Raw genomic sequence first — 26,808 nt, 5'->3', positions numbered from 1 at the left:
GTGTCTGTGTGTGAGAGAGTGAGTGAGAGAGAGTATGAGTGTGTGTTTTGTGTCTGTGTGTGTGTGAGTGATTGAGTCAGAGAATGAGTGTGTGTTTTGTGTCTGTGTGTGTGTCAGAGTGAGTGAGAGTATGTGTGTGTGTTTTGTGTCTGTGTATGTGTGAGAGTGAGAGAGAGTATGAGTTTGTCTTTTGTGTCCGTCTGTGTGTGAGTGAGAGTGAGTGAAAGAGAGTATGAGTGTGTGTTTTGTGTCTGTGTGTGTGAGAGTGAGTGAGAGAGAGTATGAGTGTTTGTTTTGTGTCTGTGTGTGAGAGTGAGTGAGAGAGAGTATGAGTCTCTGTTTTGTGTCTGTGTGTGTGTGTTTGAGAGTGAGTGAGAGGGAGTATGAGTGTGTGTTTTGTGTCTGTGTGTTTGTGAGAGAGTCAGTGAGAGATAGTATGAGTGTGTGTTTTGTGTCTGTGTGTGTTTGTGTGAGAGTGAGTGAGAGATAGTATGAGTGTGTGTTTTGTGTCTGTGTCCGTCTGAGTGAGTGAGAGCGATTGAGAGAGAGTATGAGTGTGTGTTTTGTGTCTGGGTGTGAGAGAGTGATTGAGAGAGAATATTAGTGTGTGTTTTGTGTCTATGTGTGTGTGAGAGTGAGTGAGACTATGATTGTGTATTTTGTGTCTGTGTCCGTCTGTGTGTGAGTGAGAGTTAGTGAGAGAGAGTATGAGTGTGTGTTTTGTGTCTGTGTGTGTATGTGTGTGAGAGTGAGTGAGATAGAGTATGAGTGTGTGTTTTGTGTCTATGTGTTTGTCAGAGTGAGTGAGAGTATGAGTGTGAGTTTTTTTTCTTTGTGAGAGAGTGAGTGAGAGAGAGTATGAGTGTGTGTTTTGTGTCTATGTCTGTGAGTGAGAGTTCTTGAGAGAGATTTTGAGTGTGTGTTTTGTGTCTGTGTGTGAGAGAGTGAGTGAGAGAGAGTATGAGTGTGTTTTTTGTGTCTGTGTGTGTATGTGTGTGAGAGTGAGTGAGATAGAGTATGATTGTGTGTTTTGTGTCTTTTTGTGTGTGAGAGTGAGTGAGAGTATGAGTGCGTGCTTTGTTTCTGTGAGAGAGAGAGAGTGAGTGAGAGTATGAGTGTGTGTTTTGTGTCTGTGTGTGTGTGTGTGAGAGTGAGTGAGAGAGAATATGATTGTATGTTTTGTGTCAGTGTGTTTGTGAGAGTGTGAGAGAGAGTATGAGTGTGTGATTTGTGTGTCTGTGAGAGTGAGTGAGTGAGAGAGAGTATGAGTGTGTGTTTTGTGTCTGTGTGTGTGATAGAGTGAGTGAGAGAGAGTATAAGTGCATGTTTTGTGTCTATGTGTGTGTGTGTGAGAGAGAGAGAGTATGAGCGTGTGTTTTGTGTCTGTGAGTGAGAGAGAGAGAGTATGAGTGTGTGTTTTGTGTCCATTTGTGTGACTAAGAGAGAGAGAGTATGAGTGTGTGTTTTGTGTCTATGTGTGTGTGAGAGAGAGAGTGTATGAGTGTCTGTTTTGTGTCTATGTGTGTGAGAGAGTGAGTATGAGTGTCTGTTGTGTGACTGTGTGTGAGAGAGTGAGTGAGAGAGAGTATGAGTGTGTGTTTTGTGTCTGTGTATGAGAGAGAGAGTGAGTCAGAGTATGATTGTGTGTTTTGTGTCTGTGGTTCTGAGAGAGTGAGTGAGATAGAGTATGAGTGTGGGTTTTGTGTCTGTGTGTGTGTGAGAGAGTGAGTGAGAGAGAGTATGATTGTGTATTTTGTGTCTGTGTGTGTGTGTGCGTGAGAGAGATTGGGAGAGTATGAGTGTGTGTCTTGTGTCTCTGTGCGTGTGTGAGAGAGTGAGAGAGATTATGAGTGTGTGTTTTGTGTGTGTGTGTGAGAGAGAGAGTGTGAGAGAGACAGTGTGAGTGTGTGATTTGTGTCTGTGTCTGAGAGAGTGAGTGAGAGAGAGTATGATTGTGTGTTTTGTGTCTGTGTCTGAGAGAGTGAGTGAGAGAGAGTATGAGTGTGTGTTTTGTGTCTGTGTGTGAGAGAGTGAGTGAGAGAGAGTATGAGTGTGTGTTTTGTGTGTGTGTGTGTGTGAGTGAGAGAGAGAGTGAGTGAGAGAGAGTATGAGTGTTTTGTGTCTGTGTGTGTGTGAGAGAGAGAGTGAGAGAGAGTATGAGTGTGTGTTTTGTGTCTGTGAGTGAGTGAAAGTGAGTGAGAGAGAGTATGAGTGTGTGTTTTGTGTCTGTGTGAGAGAGAGCGAGAGAGAGTATGAGTGTGTGTTTAGTGTCTGTATGTGTGTGAGAGTCAGTGAGAGAGAGTATGAGTGTGTGTTTTGTGTCTGTGTGTGAGTGAGAGAGTCAGTGAGAGAGAGTATGAGTGTGTGTTTTGTGTCTGTGTGTGTGTGTGTGAGAGTGAGTGAGAGATAGTTTGAGTGTGTGTTTTGTGTCTTTTTCCGTCTGTGTGTGATTGAGAGTGAGTGAGAGAAAGTATGAGTGTATGTTTTCTGTCTGTGTGTGTATGTGTGTGAGAGTGAGTGAGAGAGAGTATGAGTGTGTGTTTTGTGTCTATGTGTGTGAGTGAGAGTGAGTGAGAGAGAGTATGAGTGTGTGTTTTGTTTCTGTGTGTGAGAGAGTGAGTGAGAGAGATTATGATTGTGTTTTTTGTGTCTGCGTGTGAGAGAGTGAGTGAGAGAGAGTATGAGTGTGTCTTTTGTGTCTGTGTGTGTATGTGTGTGAGAGTGAGCGAGAGAGCGTATGATTGTTTGTTTTGTGTCTATGTGTGTAAGTGAGAGTGAGTGAGAGAGAGTATGAGTGTGTGTTTTGTGTCTGTGTGTGAGAGAGTGAGTGAGAGAAAGTATGAGTGTATGTTTTGTGTCTGTGTGTGTGTGAGTGATTGAGTGAGAGTATGAGTGTGTGTTTTGTGTCTGTGTGTGTGTCAGAGTGAGAGAGAGTATGAGTTTGTCTTTTGTGTCCGTCTGTGTGTGAGTGAGAGTGAGTGAAAGAGAGTATGAGTGTGTGTTTTGTGTCTGTGTGTGTGAGTGAGTGAGAGAGAGTATGAGTGTGTGTTTTGTGTCTGTGTGTGAGAGTGAGTGAGAGAGAGTATGAGTATCTGTTTTGTGTCTGTGTGTGTGTCTTTGAGAGTGAGTGAGAGGGAGTATGAGTGTGTGTTTTGTGTCTGTGTGTGTGTGAGAGTGAGAGAGAGTATGAGTTTGTCTTTTGTGTCCGTCTGTGTGTGAGTGAGAGTGAGTGAAAGAGAGTATGAGTGTGTGTTTTGTGTCTGTGTGTGTGAGAGTGAGTGAGAGAGAGTATGAGTGTGAGTTTTGTGTGTGTGTGTGTGTGAGTGAGAGAGAGAGTGAGTGAGAGAAAGTATGAGTGTGTGTTTTGTGTCTTTGTGTGAGAGAGTGAGTGAGAGAGAGTATGTGTGTTTTGTGTCTGTGTGTGTGTGAGAGAGAGAGTGAGAGATAGTATGAGTGTGTGTTTTGTGTCTGTGAGTGAGTGAGAGTGAGTGAGAGAGAGTATGAGTGTGTGTTTTGTGTCTGTGTGAGAGAGAGTGAGTGAGAGTATGAGTGTGTGTTTAGTGTCTGTATGTGCGTGAGAGTCAGTGAGAGAGAGTATGAGAGTGTGTTTTGTGTCTGTGTGTGTGTGTGAGAGTCAGTGAGAGAGAGTATGAGTGTGTGTTTTGTGTCTGTGTGTGTGTGTGTGAGAGTGAGTGACTGTGAGATAGCTTGAGTGTGTGTTTTGTGTCTGTTTCCGTCTGTGTGTGAGTGAGAGTGAGTGAGAGAGAGTATGAGTGTATGTTTTCTGTCTGTGTGTGTATGTGTGTGAGAGTGAGTGAGAGAGAGTATGAGTGTTTGTTTTGTGTCTATGTGTGTGAGTGAGAGTGAGTGAGAGAGAGTATGAGTGTGTGTTTTGTTTCGGTGTGTGAGAGAGTGAGTGAGAGAGATTATGATTGTGTGTTTTGTGTCTGTGTGTGAGAGAGCTAGTGAGAGAGAGTATGAGTGTGTGTTTTGTGTCTGAGTGTGTATGTGTGTGAGAGTGAGCGAGAGAGAGTATGAGTGTTTCTTTTGTGTCTATGTGTGTAAGTGATAGTGAGTGAGAGAGAGTATGAGTGTGTGTTTTGAGTCTGTGTGTGAGAGAGTGAGTGAGAGAGCGTATGAATGTGTGTTTTGTGTCTGTGTGTGTATGTGTGTGAGAATGAGTGAGAGAGAGTATGAGTGTTTTTTCTGTGTCTGTGTGTGAGAGAGTGAGTGAGAGAGAGTATGAGTGTGTGTTTTGTGTCTGTGTGTGTGTGAGTGATTGAGTCAGAGTATGAGTGTGTGTTTTGTGTCTGTGTGTGTGTCAGAGTGAGTGAGAGTATGTGTGTGTGTTTTGTGTCTGTGTATGTGTGAGAGTGAGAGAGAGTATGAGTTTGTCTTTTGTGTCCGTCTGTGTGTGAGTGAGAGTGAGTGAAAGAGAGTATGAGTGTGTGTTTTGTGTCTGTGTGTGTGAGAGTGAGTGAGAGAGAGTATGAGTGTTTGTTTTGTGTCTGTGTGTGAGAGTGAGTGAGAGAGAGTATGAGTCTCTGTTTTGTGTCTGTGTGTGTGTGTTTGAGAGTGAGTGAGAGGGAGTATGAGTGTGTGTTTTGTGTCTGTGTGTGTGTGAGAGAGTCAGTGAGAGATAGTATGAGTATGTGTTTTGTGTCTGTGTGTGTTTGTGTGAGAGTGAGTGAGAGATAGTATGAGTGTGTGGTTTGTGTCTGTGGCCGTCTGAGTGAGTGAGAGCGATTGAGAGAGAGTATGAGTGTGTGTTTTGTGTCTGGGTGTGAGAGAGTGATTGAGAGAGAATATTAGTGTGTGTTTTGTGTCTATGTGTGTGTGAGAGTGAGTGAGACTATGATTGTGTATTTTGTGTCTGTGTCCGTCTGTGTGTGAGTGAGAGTTAGTGAGAGAGAGTATGAGTGTGTGTTTTGTGTCTGTGTGTGTATGTGTGTGAGAGTGAGTGAGATAGAGTATGAGTGTGTGTTTTGTGTCTATGTGTGTGTCAGAGTGAGTGAGAGTATGAGTGTGAGTTTTGTTTCTTTGTGTGAGAGTGAGTGAGAGAGAGTATGAGTGTGTGTTTTGTGTCTATATCTGTGAGTGAGAGTTCTTGAGAGAGATTTTGAGTGTGTGTTTTGTGTCTGTGTGTGAGAGAGTGAGTGAGAGAGAGTATGAGTGTGTTTTTTGTGTCTGTGTGTGTATGTGTGTGAGAGTGAGTGAGATAGAGTATGATTGTGTGTTTTGTGTCTTTTTGTGTGTGAGAGTGAGTGAGAGTATGAGTGCGTGCTTTGTTTCTGTGTGAGAGAGAGAGTGAGTGAGAGTATGAGTGTGTGTTTTGAGTCTGTGTGTGTGTGTGTGAGAGTGAGTGAGAGAGAATATGATTGTATGTTTTGTGTCAGTGTGTTTGTGAGAGTGTGAGAGAGAGTATGAGTGTGTGATTTGTGTGTCTGTGAGAGTGAGTGAGTGAGAGAGAGTATGAGTGTGTGTTTTGTGTCTGTGTGTGTGATAGAGTGAGTGAGAGAGAGTATAAGTGCATGTTTTGTGTCTATGTGTGTGTGTGTGAGAGAGAGAGAGTATGAGCGTGTGTTTTGTGTCTGTGTGAGTGAGAGAGAGAGAGTATGAGTGTGTGTTTTGTGTCCATTTGTGTGACTGAGAGAGAGAGAGTATGAGTGTGTGTTTTGTGTCTATGTGTGTGTGAGAGAGAGAGTGTATGAGTGTCTGTTTTGTGTCTATGTGTGTGAGAGAGTGAGTATGAGTGTCTGTTTTGTGACTGTGTGTGAGAGAGTGAGTGAGAGAGAGTATGAGTGTGTGTTTTGTGTCTGTGTGTGAGAGAGAGAGTGAGTGAGAGTATGATTGTGTGTTTTGTGTCTGTGTTTCTGAGAGAGTGAGTGAGATAGAGTATGAGTGTGGGTTTTGTGTCTGTGTGTGTGTGAGAGAGTGAGTGAGAGAGAGTATGATTGTGTATTTTGTGTCTGTGTGTGTGTGTGTGCGTGAGAGTGATTGGGAGAGTATGAGTGTGTGTCTTGTGTCTCTGTGCGTGTGTGAGAGAGTGAGAGAGATTATGAGTGTGTGTTTTGTGTGTGTGTGTGAGAGAGAGAGTGTGAGAGAGACAGTGTGAGTGTGTGATTTGTGTCTGTGTCTGAGAGAGTGAGTGAGAGAGAGTATGAGTGTGTGTTTTGTGTCTGTGTGTGAGAGAGTGAGTGAGAGAGAGTATGAGTGTGTGTTTTGTGTGTGTGTGTGTGTGAGTGAGAGAGAGAGTAAGTGAGAGAGAGTATGAGTGTGTGTTTTGTGTCTTTGTGTAAGAGAGTAAGTGAGAGAGAGTATGTGTGTTTTGTGTCTGTGTGTGTGTGAGAGAGAGAGTGAGAGAGAGTATGAGTGTTTGTTTTGTGTCTGAGTGAGTGAGAGTGAGTGAGAGAGAGTATGAGTGTGTGTTTTGTGTCTGTGAGTGAGTGAGAGTGAGTGAGAGAGAGTATGAGTGTGTGTTTTGTGTCTGTGAGTGAGTGAGAGTGAGTGAGAGAGAGTATGAGTGTGTGTTTTGTGTCTGTGTGAGAGAGAGTGAGAGAGAGTATGAGTGTGTGTTTAGTGTCTGTATGTGTGTGAGAGTCAGTGAGAGAGAGTATGAGTGTGTGTTTTGTGTCTGTGTGTGTGTGAGAGAGTCAGTGAGAGAGAGTATGAGTGTGTGTTTTGTGTCTGTGTGTGTGTGTGTGAGAGTGAGTGAGAGATAGTTTGAGTGTGTGTTTTGTGTCTGTTTCCATCTGTGTGTGATTGAGAGTGAGTGAGAGACAGTATGATTGTATGTTTTCTGTCTGTGTGTGTATGTGTGTGAGAGTGAGTGAGAGAGAGTATGAGTGTGTGTTTTGTGTCTATGTGTGTGAGTGAGAGTGAGTGAGAGAGAGTATGAGTGTGTGTTTTGTTTCTGTGTGTGAGAGAGTGAGTGAGAGAGATTATGATTGTGTTTTTTGTGTCTGTGTGTGAGAGAGTGAGTGAGAAAGAGTATGAGTGTGTGTTTTGTGTCTGTGTGTGTATGTGTGTGAGAGTGAGCGAGAGAGAATATGAGTGTTTGTTTTGTGTCTATGTGTGTAAGTGAGAGTGAGTGAGAGAGAGTATGAGTGTGTGTTTTGTGTCTGTGTGTGAGAGAGTGAGTGAGAGAGAGTATGAGTGTGTGTTTTGTGTCTGTGTGTGTGAGTGAGTGAGAGAGAGTATGAGTGTGTGTTTTGTGTCTGTGTGTGAGAGTGAGTGAGAGAGAGTATGAGTCTCTGTTTTGTGTCTGTGTGTGTGTGTTTGAGAGTGAGTGAGAGGGAGTATGAGTGTGTGTTTTGTGTCTGTGTGTGTGTGAGAGTGAGAGAGAGTATGAGTTTGTCTTTTGTGTCCGTCTGTGTGTGAGTGAGAGTGAGTGAAAGAGAGTATGAGTGTGTGTTTTGTGTCTGTGTGGGTGAGAGTGAGTGAGAGAGAGTATGAGTGTGTGTTTTGTGTCTGTGTGTGAGAGTGAGTGAGAGAGAGTATGAGTCTCTGTTTTGTGTCTGTTTGTGTGTGTTTGAGAGTGAGTGAGAGAGAGTATGAGTCTCTGTTTTGTGTCTGTGTGTGTGTGTGTGAGAGTGAGTGAGAGATAGTATGAGTGTGTGTTTTGTGTCTGTGTCCGTCTGTGTGAGTGAGAGTGATTGAGAGAGAGTATGAGTGTGTGTTTTGTGTCCGTGTGTGTATGTGTGTGAGAGTGAGTGAGAGAGAGTATGAGTGTGTGTTTTGTATCTATGTCTGTGAGTGAGAGTGAGTGAGAGAGAGTATGAGTGTGTGTTTTGTGTCTGGGTGTGAGAGAGTGATTGAGAGAGAGTATTAGTGTGTGTTTTGTGTCTGTGTGTGTATGTGTGTGAGAGTGAGTGAGATAGAGTATGAGTGTGTTTTGTGTCTATGTGTGTGTGAGAGTGAGTGAGAGTATGATTGTGTATTTTGTGTCTGTGTCCGTCTGTGTGTGAGTGAGAGTTAGTGAGAGAGAGTATGAGTGTGTGTTTTGTGTCTGTGTGTGTATGTGTGTGAGAGTGAGTGAGATAGAGTATGAGTGTGTGTTTTGTGTCTATGTGTGAGTGAGAGTGAGTGAGAGTATGAGTGTGTGTTTTGTTTCTGTGTGAGAGAGTGAGTGAGAGAGAGTATGAGTGTGTGTTTTGTGTCTATATCTGTGAGTGAGAGTGAGTGAGAGAGATTATGAGTGTGTGTTTTGTGTCTGTGTGTGTGAGCGAGAGTGAGAGAGAGAATGAGTGTATGTTTTGTGTCTGTGTGTGTTTGTGTGAGAGTGAGTGAGAGAGAGTATGAGTGTGTGTTTTGTGTCTGTGTGTGTGTGAGTGATTGAGTCAGAGTATGAGTGTGTGTTTTGTGTCTGTGTGTGTGTCAGAGTGTTTGAGAGTATGTGTGTGTGTTTTGTGTCTGTGTATGTGTGAGAGTGAGAGAGAGTATGAGTTTGTCTTTTGTGTCCGTCTGTGTGTGAGTGAGAGTGAGTGAAAGAGAGTATGATTGTGTGTTTTGTGTCTGTGTGTGTGAGAGTGAGTGAGAGAGAGTATGAGTGTTTGTTTTGTGTCTATGTGTGAGAGTGAGTGAGAGAGAGTATGAGTCTCTGTTTTGTGTCTGTCTGTGTGTGTTTGAGAGTGAGTGAGAGGGAGTATGAGTGTGTGTTTTGTGTCTGTGTGTGTGTGAGAGAGTCAGTGAGAGATAGTATGAGTGTGTGTTTTGTGTCTGTGTCCGTCTGAGTGAGTGAGAGCGATTGAGTGAGAGTATGAGTGTGTGTTTTGTGTCTGGGTGTGAGAGAGTGATTGAGAGAGAATATTAGTGTGTGTTTTGTGTCTATGTGTGTGTGAGAGTGAGTGAGACTATGATTGTGTATTTTGTGTCTGTGTCCGTCTGTGTGTGAGTGAGAGTTAGTGAGAGAGAGTATGAGTGTGTGTTTTGTGTCTGTGTGTGTATGTGTGAGAGTGAGTGAGATAGAGTATGAGTGTGTGTTTTGTGTCTATGTGTGTGTCAGAGTGAGTGAGAGTATGAGTGTGAGTTTTGTTTCTTTGTGAGAGAGTGAATGAGAGAGAGTATGAGTGTGTGTTTTGTGTCTATGTCTGTGAGTGAGAGTTCTTGAGAGAGATTTTGAGTGTGTGTTTTGTGTCTGTGTGTGAGAGAGTGAGTGAGAGAAAGTATGAGTGTGTTTTTTGTGTCTGTGTGTGTATGTGTGTGAGAGTGAGTGAGATAGAGTATGATTGTGTGTTTTGTGTCTTTTTGTGTGTGAGAGTGAGTGAGAGTATGAGTGCGTGCTTTGTTTCTGTGTGAGAGAGAGAGTGAGTGAGAGTATGAGTGTGTGTTTTGTGTCTGTGTGTGTGTGTGTGAGAGTGAGTGAGAGAGAATATGATTGTATGTTTTGTGTCAGTGTGTTTGTGAGAGTGTGAGAGAGAGTATGAGTGTGTGATTTGTGTGTGTGTGAGAGTGAGTGAGTGAGAGAGAGTATGAGTGTGTGTTTTGTGTCTGTTTGTGTGATAGAGTGAGTGAGAGAGAGTATAAGTGCATGTTTTGTGTCTATGTGTGTGTGTGAGAGAGAGAGAGAGTATGAGCGTGTGTTTTGTGTCTGTGTGAGTGAGAGAGAGAGAGTATGAGTGTGTGTTTTGTGTCCATTTGTGTGACTGAGAGAGAGAGTGTATGAGTGTGTGTTTTGTGTCTATGTGTGTGTGAGAGAGAGAGTGTATGAGTGTCTGTTTTGTGTCTATGTGTGTGAGAGAGTGAGTATGAGTGTCTGTTTTGTGACTGTGTGTGAGAGAGTGAGTGAGAGAGAGTATGAGTGTGTGTTTTGTGTCTGTGTGTGAGAGAGAGAGTGAGTGAGAGTATGATTGTGTGTTTTGTGTCTGTGTTTCTGAGAGAGTGAGTGAGATAGAGTATGAGTGTGGGTTTTGTGTCTGTGTGTGTGTGAGAGAGTGAGTGAGAGAGAGTATGATTGTGTATTTTGTGTCTGTGTGTGTGTGTGTGCGTGAGAGTGATTGGGAGAGTATGAGTGTGTGTCTTGTGTCTCTGTGCGTGTGTGAGAGAGTGAGAAAGATTATGAGTGTGTGTTTTGTGTGTGTGTGTGAGAGAGAGAGTGTGAGAGAGACAGTGTGAGTGTGTGATTTGTGTCTGTGTCTGAGAGAGTGAGTGAGAGAGAGTATGAGTGTGTGTTTTGTGTCTGTGTGTGAGAGAGTGAGTGAGAGAGAGTATGAGTGTGTGTTTTGTGTGTGTGTGTGTGTGAGTGAGAGAGAGAGTGAGTGAGAGAGAGTATGAGTGTGAGTATTGTGTCTTTGTGTAAGAGAGTAAGTGAGAGAGAGTATGTGTGTTTTGTGTCTGTGTGTGTGTGAGAGAGAGAGTGAGAGAGAGTATGAGTGTGTGTTTTGTGTCTGTGAGTGAGTGAGAGTGAGTGAGAGAGAGTATGAGTGTGTGTTTTGTGTCTGTGTGAGAGAGAGTGAGAGAGAGTATGAGTGTGTGTTTAGTGTCTGTATGTGTGTGAGAGTCAGTGAGAGAGAGTATGAGTGTGTGTTTTGTGTCTGTGTGTGTGTGAGAGAGTCAGTGAGAGAGAGTATGAGTGTGTGTTTTGTGTCTGTGTGTGTGTGTGTGAGAGTGAGTGAGAGATAGTTTGAGTGTGTGTTTTGTGTCTGTTTCCATCTGTGTGTGATTGAGAGTGAGTGAGAGACAGTATGATTGTATGTTTTCTGTCTGTGTGTGTATGTGTGTGAGAGTGAGTGAGAGAGAGTATGAGTGTGTGTTTTGTGTCTATGTGTGTGAGTGAGAGTGAGTGAGAGAGAGTATGAGTGTGTGTTTTGTTTCTGTGTGTGAGAGAGTGAGTGAGAGAGATTATGATTGTGTTTTTTGTGTCTGTGTGTGAGAGAGTGAGTGAGAAAGAGTATGAGTGTGTGTTTTGTGTCTGTGTGTATGTGTGTGAGAGTGAGCGAGAGAGAGTATGAGTGTTTGTTTTGTGTCTATGTGTGTAAGTGAGAGTGAGTGAGAGAGAGTATGAGTGTGTGTTTTGTGTCTGTGTGTGAGAGAGTGAGTGAGAGAGAGTATGAGTGTGTGTTTTGTGTCTGTGTGTGTGAGTGAGTGAGAGAGAGTATGAGTGTGTGTTTTGTGTCTGTGTGTGAGAGTGAGTGAGAGAGAGTATGAGTCTCTGTTTTGTTTCTGTGTGTGTGTGTGTTTGAGAGTGAGTGAGAGGGAGTATGAGTGTGTGATTTGTGTCTGAGTGTGTGTGAGAGTGAGAGAGAGTATGAGTTTGTCTTTTGTGTCCGTCTGTGTGTGAGTGAGAGTGAGTGAAAGAGAGTATGAGTGTGTGTTTTGTGTCTGTGTGGGTGAGAGTGAGTGAGAGAGAGTATGAGTGTGTGTTTTGTGTCTGTGTGTGAGAGTGAGTGAGAGAGAGTATGAGTCTCTGTTTTGTGTCTGTTTGTGTGTGTTTGAGAGTGAGTGAGAGAGAGTATGAGTCTCTGTTTTGTGTCTGTGTGTGTGTGTGAGAGTGAGTGAGAGATAGTATGAGTGTGTGTTTTGTGTCTGTGTCCGTCTGTGTGAGTGAGAGTGATTGCGAGAGAGTATGAGTGTGTGTTTTGTGTCTGTGTGTGTATGTGTCTGAGAGAGTGAGTGAGAGAGAGTATGAGTGTGTGTTTTGTATCTATGTCTGTGAGTGAGAGTGAGTGAGAGAGAGTATGAGTGTGTGTTTTGTGTCTGGGTGTGAGAGAGTGATTGAGAGAGAGTATTAGTGTGTGTTTTGTGTCTGTGTGTGTATGTGTGTGAGAGTGAGTGAGATAGAGTATGAGTGTGTTTTGTGTCTATGTGTGTGTGAGAGTGAGTGAGAGTATGATTGTGTATTTTGTGTCTGTGTCCGTCTGTGTGTGAGTGAGAGTTAGTGAGAGAGAGTATGAGTGTGTGTTTTGTGTCTGTGTGTGTATGTGTGTGAGAGTGAGTGAGATAGAGTATTAGTGTGTGTTTTGAGTCTATGTGTGAGTGAGAGTGAGTGAGAGTATGAGTGTGTGTTTTGTTTCTGTGTGACAGAGTGAGTGAGAGAGAGTATGAGTGTGTGTTTTGTGTCAATATCTGTGAGTGAGAGTGAGTGAGAGAGATTATGAGTGTGTTTTTTGTGTCTGTGTGTGTATGTGTGTTAGAATGAGTGAGAGAGAGTATGAGTGTGTGTTTTGTGTCTGTGTGTGAGAGAGTGAGTGAGAGAGAATATGAGTGTGTGTTTTGTGTCTGTGTGTGTGAGCGAGAGTGAGAGAGAGAATGAGTGTATGTTTTGTGTCTGTGTGTGTTTGTGTGAGAGTGAGTGAGAGAGAGTATGAGTGTATATTTTGTGTCTGTGTCCGTCTGTGTGTGAGTGAGAGTTAGTGAGAGAGAGTATGAGTGTGTGTTTTGTGTCAGTGTGTGTTTGAGTGTGTGAGAGAGAGTATGAATGATTGTTTTGTGTCTGTGTGTGAGAGAGTGAGAGAGATTATGAGTGTGTGTTTTGTGTCTGTATATGTGTTTATGAGAGTGAGTGAGAGAGAGTATGAGTGTGTGTTTTGTGTCTGCGAGCGAGTGAGAGTGAGTTAGAGAGAGTATGAGTGTGTGTTTTTTGTCTGTGTGTGTGTGTTTTAGAGTGAGTGAGAGAGTATGAGTGTGTGTTTTGTGTCTGTGTGAGAGAGAGTGAGTGAGTGAGACTATGAGTGTGTTTTGTGTCTGTGTGTGTGTGTGTGAGAGTCAGTGAGAGAGAGTATGAGTGTGTGTTTTGTATCTGTGTGTGTGTGAGAGTGAGTGAGAGATAGTATGAGTTTGTATTTTGTGTCTGTGTCCGTCTGTGTGTGAGTGAGAGTGAGTGTGAGAGAGTGTGATTGTGTGTTTTTTGTCTGTGTGTGTATGTGTGTGAGAGAGAGTGAGAGAGAGGATGAGTGTGTTTTGTGTCTGTGTGTGTTTGTGTGAGAGTGAGTGAGAGAGAGTATGAGTGTGTATTTTGTGTCTGTGTCCATCTGTGTGTGAGTGAGAGTTAGTGAGAGAGAGTATGAGTGTGTGTTTTGTGTCAGTGTGTGTTTGAGTTTGTGAGAGTATGAATGATTGTTTTGTGTCTGTGTGTGTGAGAGAGTGAGAGAGATCATGAGTGTGTGTTTTGTGTCTGTATGTGTGTTTATGAGAGTGAGTGAGAGAGCGTATGAGTGTGTGTTTTGTGTCTGGTTGTGTGTGTTTGAGAGTGAGTGAGGGAGAGTATGAGTGTGTGTTTTGTGTCTGTGTGAGAGACAGTGAGTGAGTGAGACTATGAGTGTGTTTTGTGTCTGTGTGTGTGTGTGTGTGAGAGTCAGTGAGAGAGAGTATGAGTGTGTGTTTTGTATCTGTGTGTGTGTGTGTGAGAGTGAGTGAGAGAGAGTATGATTGTTTGTTTTGTGTCAGTGTGTTTGTGAGAGAGTGAGAGAGAGTATGAGTGTGTGATTTGTGTGTCTGTGAGTTTGAGTGAGTGAGAGAGAGTATGAGTGTGTTTTGTGTCTGTGTGTGTGAGAGAGTGAGTGAGAGAGAGTATAAGTGCATGTTTTGTGTCTATGTGTGTGTGTGTGAGAGAGAGAGAGTATGAGTGTGTGTTTTGTGTCCATTTGTGTGACTGAGAGAGAGAGAGAGTATGAGTGTGTGTTTTGTGTCTATGTGTGTGTGAGAGAGAGTGTATGAGTGTGTGTTTTGTGTCTATGTGTGTGAGAGAGTGAGTATGAGTGTGTGTTTTTTGACTGTGTGTGAGACAGTGAGTGAGAGAGAGTATGAGTTTGTGTTTTGTGTCTGTGTGTGAGAGAGAGAGTGAGTGAGAGTATGATTGTGTGTTTTGTGTCTGTGTTTCTGAGAGTGTGAGTGAGATAGAGTATGAGTGTTGGTTTTGTGTCTGTGTGTGTGTGTGTGAGAGTGAGTGAGAGATAGTTTGAGTGTGTGTTTTGTGTCTGTTTCCATCTGTGTGTGATTGAGACTGAGTGAGAGACAGTATGATTGTATGTTTTCTGTCTGTGTGTGTATGTGTGTGAGAGTGAGTGAGAGAGAGTATGAGTGTGTGTTTTGTGTCTATGTGTGTGAGTGAGAGTGAGTGAGAGAGAGTATGAGTGTGTGTTTTGTTTCTGTGTGTGAGAGAGTGAGTGAGAGAGATTATGATTGTGTTTTTTGTGTCTGTGTGTGAGAGAGTGAGTGAGAAAGAGTATGAGTGTGTGTTTTGTGTCTGTGTGTGTATGTGTGTGAGAGTGAGCGAGAGAGAATATGAGTGTTTGTTTTGTGTCTATGTGTGTAAGTGAGAGTGAGTGAGAGAGAGTATGAGTGTGTGTTTTGTGTCTGTGTGTGAGAGAGTGAGTGAGAGAGAGTATGAGTGTGTGTTTTGTGTCTGTGTGTGTGAGTGAGTGAGAGAGAGTATGAGTGTGTGTTTTGTGTCTGTGTGTGAGAGTGAGTGAGAGAGAGTATGAGTCTCTGTTTTGTGTCTGTGTGTGTGTGTTTGAGAGTGAGTGAGAGGGAGTATGAGTGTGTGTTTTGTGTCTGTGTGTGTGTGAGAGTGAGAGAGAGTATGAGTTTGTCTTTTGTGTCCGTCTGTGTGTGAGTGAGAGTGAGTGAAAGAGAGTATGAGTGTGTGTTTTGTGTCTGTGTGGGTGAGAGTGAGTGAGAGAGAGTATGAGTGTGTGTTTTGTGTCTGTGTGTGAGAGTGAGTGAGAGAGAGTATGAGTCTCTGTTTTGTGTCTGTTTGTGTGTGTTTGAGAGTGAGTGAGAGAGAGTATGAGTCTCTGTTTTGTGTCTGTGTGTGTGTGTGTGAGAGTGAGTGAGAGATAGTATGAGTGTGTGTTTTGTGTCTGTGTCCGTCTGTGTGAGTGAGAGTGATTGAGAGAGAGTATGAGTGTGTGTTTTGTGTCTGTGTGTGTATGTGTGTGAGAGTGAGTGAGAGAGAGTATGAGTGTGTGTTTTGTATCTATGTCTGTGAGTGAGAGTGAGTGAGAGAGAGTATGAGTGTGTGTTTTGTGTCTGGGTGTGAGAGAGTGATTGAGAGAGAGTATTAGTGTGTGTTTTGTGTCTGTGTGTGTATGTGTGTGAGAGTGAGTGAGATAGAGTATGAGTGTGTTTTGTGTCTATGTGTGTGTGAGAGTGAGTGAGAGTATGATTGTGTATTTTGTGTCTGTGTCCGTCTGTGTGTGAGTGAGAGTTAGTGAGAGAGAGTATGAGTGTGTGTTTTGTGTCTGTGTGTGTATGTGTGTGAGAGTGAGTGAGATAGAGTATGAGTGTGTGTTTTGTGTCTATGTGTGAGTGAGAGTGAGTGAGAGTATGAGTGTGTGTTTTGTTTCTGTGTGAGAGAGTGAGTGAGAGAGAGTATGAGTGTGTGTTTTGTGTCTATATCTGTGAGTGAGAGTGAGTGAGAGAGATTATGAGTGTGTGTTTTGTGTCTGTGTGTGTGAGCGAGAGTGAGAGAGAGAATGAGTGTATGTTTTGTGTCTGTGTGTGTTTGTGTGAGAGTGAGTGAGAGAGAGTATGAGTGTGTGTTTTGTGTCTGTGTGTGTGTGAGTGATTGAGTCAGAGTATGAGTGTGTGTTTTGTGTCTGTGTGTGTGTCAGAGTGTTTGAGAGTATGTGTGTGTGTTTTGTGTCTGTGTATGTGTGAGAGTGAGAGAGAGTATGAGTTTGTCTTTTGTGTCCGTCTGTGTGTGAGTGAGAGTGAGTGAAAGAGAGTATGATTGTGTGTTTTGTGTCTGTGTGTGTGAGAGTGAGTGAGAGAGAGTATGAGTGTTTGTTTTGTGTCTATGTGTGAGAGTGAGTGAGAGAGAGTATGAGTCTCTGTTTTGTGTCTGTCTGTGTGTGTTTGAGAGTGAGTGAGAGGGAGTATGAGTGTGTGTTTTGTGTCTGTGTGTGTGTGAGAGAGTCAGTGAGAGATAGTATGAGTGTGTGTTTTGTGTCTGTGTCCGTCTGAGTGAGTGAGAGCGATTGAGTGAGAGTATGAGTGTGTGTTTTGTGTCTGGGTGTGAGAGAGTGATTGAGAGAGAATATTAGTGTGTGTTTTGTGTCTATGTGTGTGTGAGAGTGAGTGAGACTATGATTGTGTATTTTGTGTCTGTGTCCGTCTGTGTGTGAGTGAGAGTTAGTGAGAGAGAGTATGAGTGTGTGTTTTGTGTCTGTGTGTGTATGTGTGTGAGAGTGAGTGAGATAGAGTATGAGTGTGTGTTTTGTGTCTATGTGTGTGTCAGAGTGAGTGAGAGTATGAGTGTGAGTTTTGTTTCTTTGTGAGAGAGTGAATGAGAGAGAGTATGAGTGTGTGTTTTGTGTCTATGTCTGTGAGTGAGAGTTCTTGAGAGAGATTTTGAGTGTGTGTTTTGTGTCTGTGTGTGAGAGAGTGAGTGAGAGAAAGTATGAGTGTGTTTTTTATGTCTGTGTGTGTATGTGTGTGAGAGTGAGTGAGATAGAGTATGATTGTGTGTTTTGTGTCTTTTTGTGTGTGAGAGTGAGTGAGAGTATGAGTGCGTGCTTTGTTTCTGTGTGAGAGAGAGAGTGAGTGAGAGTATGAGTGTGTGTTTTGTGTCTGTGTGTGTGTGTGTGAGAGTGAGTGAGAGAGAATATGATTGTATGTTTTGTGTCAGTGTGTTTGTGAGAGTGTGAGAGAGAGTATGAGTGTGTGATTTGTGTGTGTGTGAGAGTGAGTGAGTGAGAGAGAGTATGAGTGTGTGTTTTGTGTCTGTTTGTGTGATAGAGTGAGTGAGAGAGAGTATAAGTGCATGTTTTGTGTCTATGTGTGTGTGTGTGAGAGAGAGAGAGTATGAGCGTGTGTTTTGTGTCTGTGTGAGTGAGAGAGAGAGAGTATGAGTGTGTGTTTTGTGTCCATTTGTGTGACTGAGAGAGAGAGTGTATGAGTGTGTGTTTTGTGTCTATGTGTGTGTGAGAGAGAGAGTGTATGAGTGTCTGTTTTGTGTCTATGTGTGTGAGAGAGTGAGTATGAGTGTCTGTTTTGTGACTGTGTGTGAGAGAGTGAGTGAGAGAGAGTATGAGTGTGTGTTTTGTGTCTGTGTGTGAGAGAGAGAGTGAGTGAGAGTATGATTGTGTGTTTTGTGTCTGTGTTTCTGAGAGAGTGAGTGAGATAGAGTATGAGTGTGGGTTTTGTGTCTGTGTGTGTGTGAGAGAGTGAGTGAGAGAGAGTATGATTGTGTATTTTGTGTCTGTGTGTGTGTGTGTGCGTGAGAGTGATTGGGAGAGTATGAGTATGTGTCTTGTGTCTCTGTGCGTGTGTGAGAGAGTGAGAAAGATTATGAGTGTGTGTTTTGTGTGTGTGTGTGAGAGAGAGAGTGTGAGAGAGACAGTGTGAGTGTGTGATTTGTGTCTGTGTCTGAGAGAGTGAGTGAGAGAGAGTATGAGTGTGTGTTTTGTGTCTGTGTGTGAGAGAGTGAGTGAGAGAGAGTATGAGTGTGTGTTTTGTGTGTGTGTGTGTGTGAGTGAGAGAGAGAGTGAGTGAGAGAGAGTATGAGTGTGAGTATTGTGTCTTTGTGTAAGAGAGTAAGTGAGAGAGAGTATGTGTGTTTTGTGTCTGTGTGTGTGTGAGAGAGAGAGTGAGAGAGAGTATGAGTGTGTGTTTTGTGTCTGTGAGTGAGTGAGAGTGAGTGAGAGAGAGTATGAGTGTGTGTTTTGTGTCTGTGTGAGAGAGAGTGAGAGAGAGTATGAGTGTGTGTTTAGTGTCTGTATGTGTGTGAGAGTCAGTGAGAGAGAGTATGAGTGTGTGTTTTGTGTCTGTGTGTGTGTGAGAGAGTCAGTGAGAGAGAGTATGAGTGTGTGTTTTGTGTCTGTGTGTGTGTGTGTGAGAGTGAGTGAGAGATAGTTTGAGTTTGTGTTTTGTGTCTGTTTCCATCTGTGTGTGACTGAGAGTGAGTGAGAGACAGTATGATTGTATGTTTTCTGTCTGTGTGTGTATGTGTGTGAGAGTGAGTGAGAGAGAGTATGAGTGTGTGTTTTGTGTCTATGTGTGTGAGTGAGAGTGAGTGAGAGAGAGTATGAGTGTGTGTTTTGTTTCTGTGTGTGAGAGAGTGAGTGAGAGAGATTATGATTGTGTTTTTTGTGTCTGTGTGTGAGAGAGTGAGTGAGAAAGAGTATGAGTGTGTGTTTTGTGTCTGTGTGTATGTGTGTGAGAGTGAGCGAGAGAGAGTATGAGTGTTTGTTTTGTGTCTATGTGTGTAAGTGAGAGTGAGTGAGAGAGAGTATGAGTGTGTGTTTTGTGTCTGTGTGTGAGAGAGTGAGTGAGAGAGAGTATGAGTGTGTGTTTTGTGTCTGTGTGTGTGAGTGAGTGAGAGAGAGTATGAGTGTGTGTTTTGTGTCTGTGTGTGAGAGTGAGTGAGAGAGAGTATGAGTCTCTGTTTTGTGTCTGTGTGTGTGTGTGTTTGAGAGTGAGTGAGAGGGAGTATGAGTGTGTGATTTGTGTCTGTGTGTGTGTGAGAGTGAGAGAGAGTATGAGTTTGTCTTTTGTGTCCGTCTGTGTGTGAGTGAGAGTGAGTGAAAGAGAGTATGAGTGTGTGTTTTGTGTCTGTGTGGGTGAGAGTGAGTGAGAGAGAGTATGAGTGTGTGTTTTGTGTCTGTGTGTGAGAGTGAGTGAGAGAGAGTATGAGTCTCTGTTTTGTGTCTGTTTGTGTGTGTTTGAGAGTGAGTGAGAGAGAGTATGAGTCTCTGTTTTGTGTCTGTGTGTGTGTGTGAGAGTGAGTGAGAGATAGTATGAGTGTGTGTTTTGTGTCTGTGTCCGTCTGTGTGAGTGAGAGTGATTGCGAGAGAGTATGAGTGTGTGTTTTGTGTCTGTGTGTGTATGTGTCTGAGAGAGTGAGTGAGAGAGAGTATGAGTGTGTGTTTTGTATCTATGTCTGTGAGTGAGAGTGAGTGAGAGAGAGTATGAGTGTGTGTTTTGTGTCTGGGTGTGAGAGAGTGATTGAGAGAGAGTATTAGTGTGTGTTTTGTGTCTGTGTGTGTATGTGTGTGAGAGTGAGTGAGATAGAGTATGAGTGTGTTTTGTGTCTATGTGTGTGTGAGAGTGAGTGAGAGTATGATTGTGTATTTTGTGTCTGTGTCCGTCTGTGTGTGAGTGAGAGTTAGTGAGAGAGAGTATGAGTGTGTGTTTTGTGTCTGTGTGTGTATGTGTGTGAGAGTGAGTGAGATAGAGTATTAGTGTGTGTTTTGAGTCTATGTGTGAGTGAGAGTGAGTGAGAGTATGAGTGTGTGTTTTGTTTCTGTGTGACAGAGTGAGTGAGAGAGAGTATGAGTGTGTGTTTTGTGTCTATATCTGTGAGTGAGAGTGAGTGAGAGAGATTATGAGTGTGTTTTTTGTGTCTGTGTGTGTATGTGTGTTAGAATGAGTGAGAGAGAGTATGAGTGTGTGTTTTGTGTCTGTGTGTGAGAGAGTGAGTGAGAGAGAATATGAGTGTGTGTTTTGTGTCTGTGTGTGTGAGCGAGAGTGAGAGAGAGAATGAGTGTATATTTTGTGTCTGTGTCCGTCTGTGTGTGAGTGAGAGTTAGTGAGAGAGAGTATGAGTGTGTGTTTTGTGTCAGTGTGTGTTTGAGTGTGTGAGAGAGAGTATGAATGATTGTTTTGTGTCTGTGTGTGAGAGAGTGAGAGAGATTATGAGTGTGTGTTTTGTGTCTGTATATGTGTTTATGAGAGTGAGTGAGAGAGAGTATGAGTGTGTGTTTTGTGTCTGTGAGCGAGTGAGAGTGAGTTAGAGAGAGTATGAGTGTGTGTTTTTTGTCTGTGTGTGTGTGTTTTAGAGTGAGTGAGAGAGTATGAGTGTGTGTTTTGTGTCTGTGTGAGAGAGAGTGAGTGAGTGAGACTATGAGTGTGTTTTGTGTCTGTGTGTGTGTGTGTGTGAGAGTCAGTGAGAGAGAGTATGAGTGTGTGTTTTGTATCTGTGTGTGTGTGAGAGTGAGTGAGAGATAGTATGAGTTTGTATTTTGTGTCTGTGTCCGTCTGTGTGTGAGTGAGAGTGAGTGTGAGAGAGTGTGATTGTGTGTTTTTTGTCTGTGTGTGTATGTGTGTGAGAGAGAGTGAGAGAGAGGATGAGTGTGTTTTGTGTCTGTGTGTGTTTGTGTGAGAGTGAGTGAGAGAGAGTATGAGTGTGTATTTTGTGTCTGTGTCCATCTGTGTGTGAGTGAGAGTTAGTGAGAGAGAGTATGAGTGTGTGTTTTGTGTCAGTGTGTGTTTGAGTTTGTGAGAGTATGAATGATTGTTTTGTGTCTGTGTGTGTGAGAGAGTGAGAGAGATCATGAGTGTGTGTTTTGTGTCTGTATGTGTGTTTATGAGAGTGAGTGAGAGAGCGTATGAGTGTGTGTTTTGTGTCTGGTTGTGTGTGTTTGAGAGTGAGTGAGGGAGAGTATGAGTGTGTGTTTTGTGTCTGTGTGAGAGACAGTGAGTGAGTGAGAGTATGAGTGTGTTTTGTGTCTGTGTGTGTGTGTGAGAGTCAGTGAGAGACAGTATGAGTGTGTGTTTTGTGACTGCGTCTGAGAGAGTGATAGAGAGAGTATGTGTGTTTTGTATCTGAGTGTGTGAGAGAGAGAGAGTTAGAGAGAGTATGAGTGTGTGTTTTGTGTCTGTGAGTGAGTGAGAGTGAGTGAGAGAGAGTATGAGTGTGTGTTTTGTGATGTGTGAGAGAGAGTGAGTGAGTGAGAGTATGAGTGTGTGTTTTGTGTCTGTGTGTCTGTGTGTGAGAGTGAGTGAGAGAGAGTATGATTGTTTGTTTTGTGTCAGTGTGTTTGTGAGAGAGTGAGAGAGAGTATGAGTGTGTGATTTGTGTGTCTGTGAGTTTGAGTGAGTGAGAGAGAGTATGAGTGTGTGTTTTGTGTCTGTGTGTGTGAGAGAGTGAGTGAGAGAGAGTATAAGTGCATGTTTTGTGTCTATGTGTGTGTGTGTGAGAGAGAGAGAGCATGAGTGTGTGTTTTGTGTCCATTTGTGTGACTGAGAGAGAGTATGAGTGTGTGTTTTGTGTCTATGTGTGTGTGAGAGAGAGTGTATGAGTGTGTGTTTTGTGTCTATGTGTGTGAGAGAGTGAGTATGAGTGTGTGTTTTTTGACTGTGTGTGAGACAGTGAGTGAGAGAGAGTATGAGTTTGTGTTTTGTGTCTGTGTGTGAGAGAGAGAGTGAGTGAGAGTATGATTGTGTGTTTTGTGTCTGTGTTTCTGAGAGTGTGAGTGAGATAGAGTATGAGTGTTGGTTTTGTGTCTGTGTGTGTGAGAGAGAGTGAGTGAGAGAGAGTATGATTGTGTATTTTGTGTCTGTGTGTGTGTGTGTGTGTGAGAGTGATTGGGAGAGTATGAGTGTGTGTCTTGTGTCTCTGTGCGTGTGTGAGAGAGTGAGAGAGAGTATGAGTGTGTGTTTTGTGTGTGTGTGTGAGAGAGAGAGTGTGAGAGAGAGAGTGTGAGTGTGTGATTTGTGTCTGTGTCTGAGAGAGTGAGTGAGAGAGAGTATGAGTGTGTGTTTTGTGTCTGTGTGTGAGAGAGTGAGTGAGAGAGAGTATGAGTGTGTGTTTTGTGTCTGTGTGTGAGAGAGTGAGTGAGAGAGAGTATGAGTGTGTGTTTTGTGTGTGTGTGTGTGTGTGTGAGTGAGAGAGAGGGTGAGTGAGAGAGAGTATGAGTGTGTGTTTTGTGTCTTTGTGTGAGAGTGTGAGTGAGAGAGAGTATGTGTGTTTTGTGTCTGTGTGTGTGTGAGAGAGAGAGTGAGAGAGAGTATGAGTGTGTGTTTTGTGTCTGTGAGTGAGTGAGAGTGAGTGAGAGAGAGTATGAGTGTGTGTTTTGTGTCTGTGTGAGAGAGAGTGAGTGAGAGTATGAGTGTGTGTTTAGTGTCTGTATGTGTGTGAGAGTCATTGAGAGAGAGTATGAGTGTGTGTTTTGTGTCTGTGTGTGTGTGTGAGAGTCAGTGAGAGAGAGTATGAGTGTGTGTTTTGTGTCTGTGTGTGTGTGTGTGAGAGTGAGTGAGAGATAGTTTGAGTGTGTGTTTTGTGTCTGTTTACGTCTGTGTGTGAGTGAGAGTGAGTGAGAGAGAGTATGAGTGTATGTTTTCTGTCTGTGTGTGTATGTGTGTGAGAGTGAGTGAGAGAGAGTATGAGTGTGTGTTTTGTGTCTATGTGTGTGAGTGAGAGTGAGTGAGAGAGAGTATGAGTGTGTGTTTTGTTTCTGTGTGTGAGAGAGTGAGTGAGAGAGAATATGATTGTGTTTTTTGTGTCTGTGTGTGAGAGAGTGAGTGCGAGAGAGTATGAATGTGTGTTTTGTGTCTGTGTGTGTATGTGTGTGAGAATGAGTGAGAGAGAGTATGATTGTTTGTTTTGTGTCTGTGTGTGAGAGAGTGAGTGAGAGAGAGTATGAGTGTGTGTTTTGTGTCTGTGTGTGTGTGTGTGAGTGATTGAGCGAGAGTATGAGTGTGTGTTTTGTGTCTGTGTGTGTGTGAGTGATTGAGTGAGAGTATGAGTTTGTCTTTTGTGTCCGTCTGTGTGTGAGTGAGAGTGAGTGAAAGAGAGTATCAGTGTGTGTTTTGGGTCTGTGTGTGTGAGAGTCAGTGAGAGAGAGTATGAGTGTGTGTTTTGTGTCTGTGTGTGAGAGTGAGTGAGAGAGAGTATGAGTCTCTGTTTTGTGTCTGTGTGTGTGTGTTTGAGAGTGAGTGAGAGGGAGTATGAGTGTGTGTTTTGTGTCTGTGTGTGTGTGAGAGTGAGAGAGATTATGAGTTTGTCTTTTGTGTCCTTCTGTGTGTGAGTGAGAGTGAGTGAAAGAGAGTATGAGTGTGTGTTTTGTGTCTGTGTGTGTGAGAGTGAGTGAGAGAGAGTATGAGTGTGTGTTTTGTGTCTGTGTGTGAGGGTGAGTGGGAGAGAGTATGAGTCTCTGTTTTGTGTCTGTTTGTGTGTGTTTGAGAGTGAGTGAGAGAGAGTATGAGTCTCTGTTTTGTGTCTGTGTGTGTGTGTGTGAGAGTGAGTGAGAGATAGTATGAGTGTGTGTTTTGTGTCTGTGTCCGCCTGTGTGAGTGAGAGTGATTGAGAGAGAGTATGAGTGTGTGTTTTGTGTCTGTGTGTGTATGTGTGTGAGAGTGAGTGAGAGAGAGTATGAGTGTGTGTTTTGTATCTATGTCTGTGAGTGAGAGTGAGTGAGAGAGAGTATGAGTGTGTGTTTTGTGTCTGGGTGTGAGAGAGTGATTGAGAGTATTAGTGTGTGTTTTGTGTCTGTGTGTGTATGTGTGTGAGAGTGAGTGGGATAGAGTATGAGTGTGTTTTGTGTCTATGTGTGTGTGTGAGTGAGTGAGAGTATGATTATGTATTTTGTGTCTGTGTCCGTCTGTGTGTGAGTGAGAGTGAGTGAGAGAGAGTATGAGTGTGTGTTTTGTGTCTGTGTGTGTATGTGTGTGAGAGTGAGTGAGATAGAGTATGAGTGTGTGTTTTGTGTCTATGCATGAGTGAGAGTATGAGTGTGTGTTTTGTTTCTGTGTGAGAGAGTGAGTAAGAGAGAGTATGAGTGTGCGTTTTGTGTCTATGTCTGTGAGTGAGAGTGAGTGAGAGAGATTATGAGTGTGTGTTTTGTGTCTGTGTGTGAGAGAGTGAGTGAGAGAGAGTATTTGTGTGCTTTTTGTGTCTGTGTGTGTATATGTGTTAGAGTGAGTGAGAGAGAGTATGAGTGTGTGTTTTGTGTCTGTGTGTGAGAGAGTGAGTGAGAGAGATTATGAGTGTGTGTTTTGTGTCTGTGTGTGTGAGAGAGAGTGAGAGAGAGGATGAGTGTATGTTTTGTGTCTGTGTGTGTTTGTGTGAGTGTGAGTGAGAGTATGAGTGTGTATTTTGTGTCTGTGTCCGTCTGTGTGTGAGTGAGAGTTAGTGAGAGAGAGTATGAGTGTGTGTTTTGTGTCAGTGTGTGTTTGAGTGTGTGAGAGAGAGTATGAATGATTGTTTTGTGTCTGTGTGTGTGAGAGAGTGAGAGAGATTATGAGTGTGTGTTTTGTGTCTGTATATTTGTTTATGAGAGTGAGTGAGAGAGAGTATGAGTGTGTGTTTTGTGTCTGTGAGTGAGTGAGAGTGAGTTAGAGAGAGTATGAGTGTGTGTTTTTTGTCTGTGTGTGTGTGTTTGAGAGTGAGTGAGAGAGAGTATGAGTGTGTGTTTTGTGTCTGTGTGAGAGAGAGTGAGTGAGTGAGACTATGAGTGTGTTTTGTGTAGTGTGTGTGTGTGAGAGTCAGTGAGAGAGAGTATGAGTGTGTGTTTTGTATCTGTGTGTGTGTGTGTGAGAGTGAGTGAGAGATAGTATGAGTGTGTGTTTTGTGTCTGTGTCCATCTGTGTGTGAGTGAGAGTGAGTGTGAGAGAGTTTGAGTGTGTGTTTTGTGTCTGTGTGTGTATGTGTGTGAGAGTGAGTGAGAGAGAATATGAGTGTGTGTTTTGTGTCTGTGTGTGTGTGGGAGAGTGAGTGAGAGAGAGTATGAGTGTGTATTTTGTGTCTCTGTGTGTGTGTGCGTGAGAGTGATTGAGAGAGTATGAGTTTGTGTCTTGTGTCTCTGTGTGTGTTTGAGAGAGTGAGTGAGAGTATGAGTTTGTGTTTTGTGTCTGTGTGTGAGAGAGTGAGTGAGAGAGAGTATGAGTGTATGATTTGTGTCTGTGTCTGAGATAGTGAGTGAGAGAGAGCATGAGTGTGCGTTTTGTGTCTGTGTCTGAGAGAGTGCGTGAGAGAGAGTATGTGTGTGTGTTTTGTGTCCGTGTGTGAGAGTGAGTAAGAGAGAGTATGAGTGTGTGTTTTGTGTCTGTGTGTGTGTGAGTGATTGAGTGACAGTATGAGTGTGTGTTTTGTGTCTGTGTGTGAGAGAGAGAGTGAGAGAGAGTATGAGTTTGTCTTTTGTGTCCGTCTGTGTGTGAGTGAGAGTGAGTGAATGAGAGTATGAGTGTGTGTTTTGTGTGTGTGTGTGAGAGAGAGTGAGTGAGAGAGAGTATGAGTCTATGTTTTGTGTCTGTGTGTGAGAGTGAGTGAGAGAGAGTATGAGTTTGTGTTTTGTGTCTGTGTGTGAGAGTGAGTGAGAGAGAGTATGAGTGTGTGTTTTGTGTCTGTGTGTGTTTGTGTGAGAGTGAATGAGAGAGAGTATGAGTGTGTGTTTTGTGTCTGTGTCCGTCTGTGTGTGAGTGAGAGTTAGTGAGAGAGAGTATGAGTGTGTGTTTTGTGTCAGTGTGTGTGTGAGAGAGTGAGAGAGAGTATGAGTGTGTGTTTTGTGTCTGTATGTGTATGTATGAGAGTGAGTGAGAGAGAGTATGAGTGTGTGTTTTGTGTCTTTGTGTGTGTGTTTGAGAGTCAGTGAGAGAGGGTATGAGTGTGTCTTTTGTGTCTGTGTTTGTGTGAGAGTGAGTGAGAGATAGTATGAGTGTGTGTTTTGTGTCTGTGTGTGAGAGAGTGAGTGAGAGAGAGTATGAGTGTGTGTTTTGTCTCTGTGTGTGTATGTGTGTGAGAGTGAGTGAGAGAATGTATGAGTTTGTGTTTTGTGTCTATGTGTGTGAGTGAGAGTGAGTGAGAGACTTTCTGAGTGTGTGTTTTGTTTCTGTGTGTGTGAGAGAGTGAGTGAGAGAGAGTATGAATGTGTGTTTTGTTTCTGTTTGTGTGTCTGTGAGAGTGAGACAGAGTATGAGTGTGTATTTTGTTTCTGTGTATGTGTGTTTGAGACTGAGTGAGAGAGAGTATGAGTGTGTGTTTTGTGTCTCTGTGAGAGAGAGTGAGTGAGAGAGAGTATGAGTGTTTGTTTTGTGTGTGCGTGTGGGAGTGAGAGAGAGAGTGAGTGAGAGAGAGTATGAGTGTGTGTTTTGCGTCTGTGTGTGAGAGAGTGAGTGAGATATAGTATGAGTTTTGTGTGTGTGTGTGAGAGAGTGAGTGAGAGAGTGTATGAGTGTCTGTTTTGTGTCTGTCTGTGTATGTGTGAGAGAGTGAGTGAGAGAGAGTATGAGTGTGTGCTTTGTGTCTGTGTGTGTGAGAGTGAGTGAGTGAGAGTATGAGTGTGTGTTTTGTCTCTGTGTGTGTGTGAGAGTGAGTGAGAGACAGTAAGAGTGTTTGTTTTCTGTCTGTGTCTGTGTGTGAGAGAGAGAGAGTGAGAGTGTGAGTGTGTGTTTTGTGTCTGTGTCTGCGTCTGAGAGAGAGAGAGACTATGAGTGTGTGTTTTGTGTCTGCGTGTGAGAGAGTGAGTGAGAGACAGTAAGAGTGTTTGTTTTCTGTCTGTGTCTGTGTGTGAGAGAGAGAGATTGAGAGTATGAGTGTGTGTTTTGTGTCTGTGTCTGCGTTTGAGAGAGTGATTGAGTGTATGAGTGTGTGTTTTGTGTCTATGTGTGTGGGAGTAATGGAGAGAGAGTATGAGTGTGTGTATGTGTGAGAGAGAGAGAGTGTCTGAGTGTATGTTTTTGTGCCTGTGTGTGTGTGTGAACAAATAAAAGTGCAGCACAGGACCAGGCCCTTTTGCCCTCCAAGCCTGCGCTGCTCATATTGCCCGTCAACTAAAGCATTTTGCACTTCCGGGGTGCGTATCCCTCTATTCCCATCCTATTCATGTATTTGTCAAGCTGCCTCTTAAACACCACTATTGTACCTGCTTCCACCACCCCCTCTGGCAGCGATTCCAGACACTCACTACCCTCAGCATGGAATAGTCGCCAGTGCTCTACTCCGGCGTGGAATATTCGAGGGCGTCCAATTCCAGTGTGGAATACTCGAGGGTGCTCTATTCCAGTGTCTAATACTCGACGGTGCTTGATTCCAGTGTGGAATACTCGAGGGTGCTTGATTCCAGTGTGGAATACTCGAGGGTGCTTGATTCCAGTGTGGAATACTTGAGGGTGCTTGATTCCAGTGTGGAATACTCGAGGGTGCTCGATTCC

This window comes from Carcharodon carcharias (genome assembly GCF_017639515.1).
Source record: "Carcharodon carcharias isolate sCarCar2 chromosome 38 unlocalized genomic scaffold, sCarCar2.pri SUPER_38_unloc_7, whole genome shotgun sequence".
Taxonomy (NCBI): Eukaryota; Metazoa; Chordata; class Chondrichthyes; order Lamniformes; family Lamnidae; genus Carcharodon; species Carcharodon carcharias.
This window is presented reverse-complemented; position numbering follows the sequence as displayed.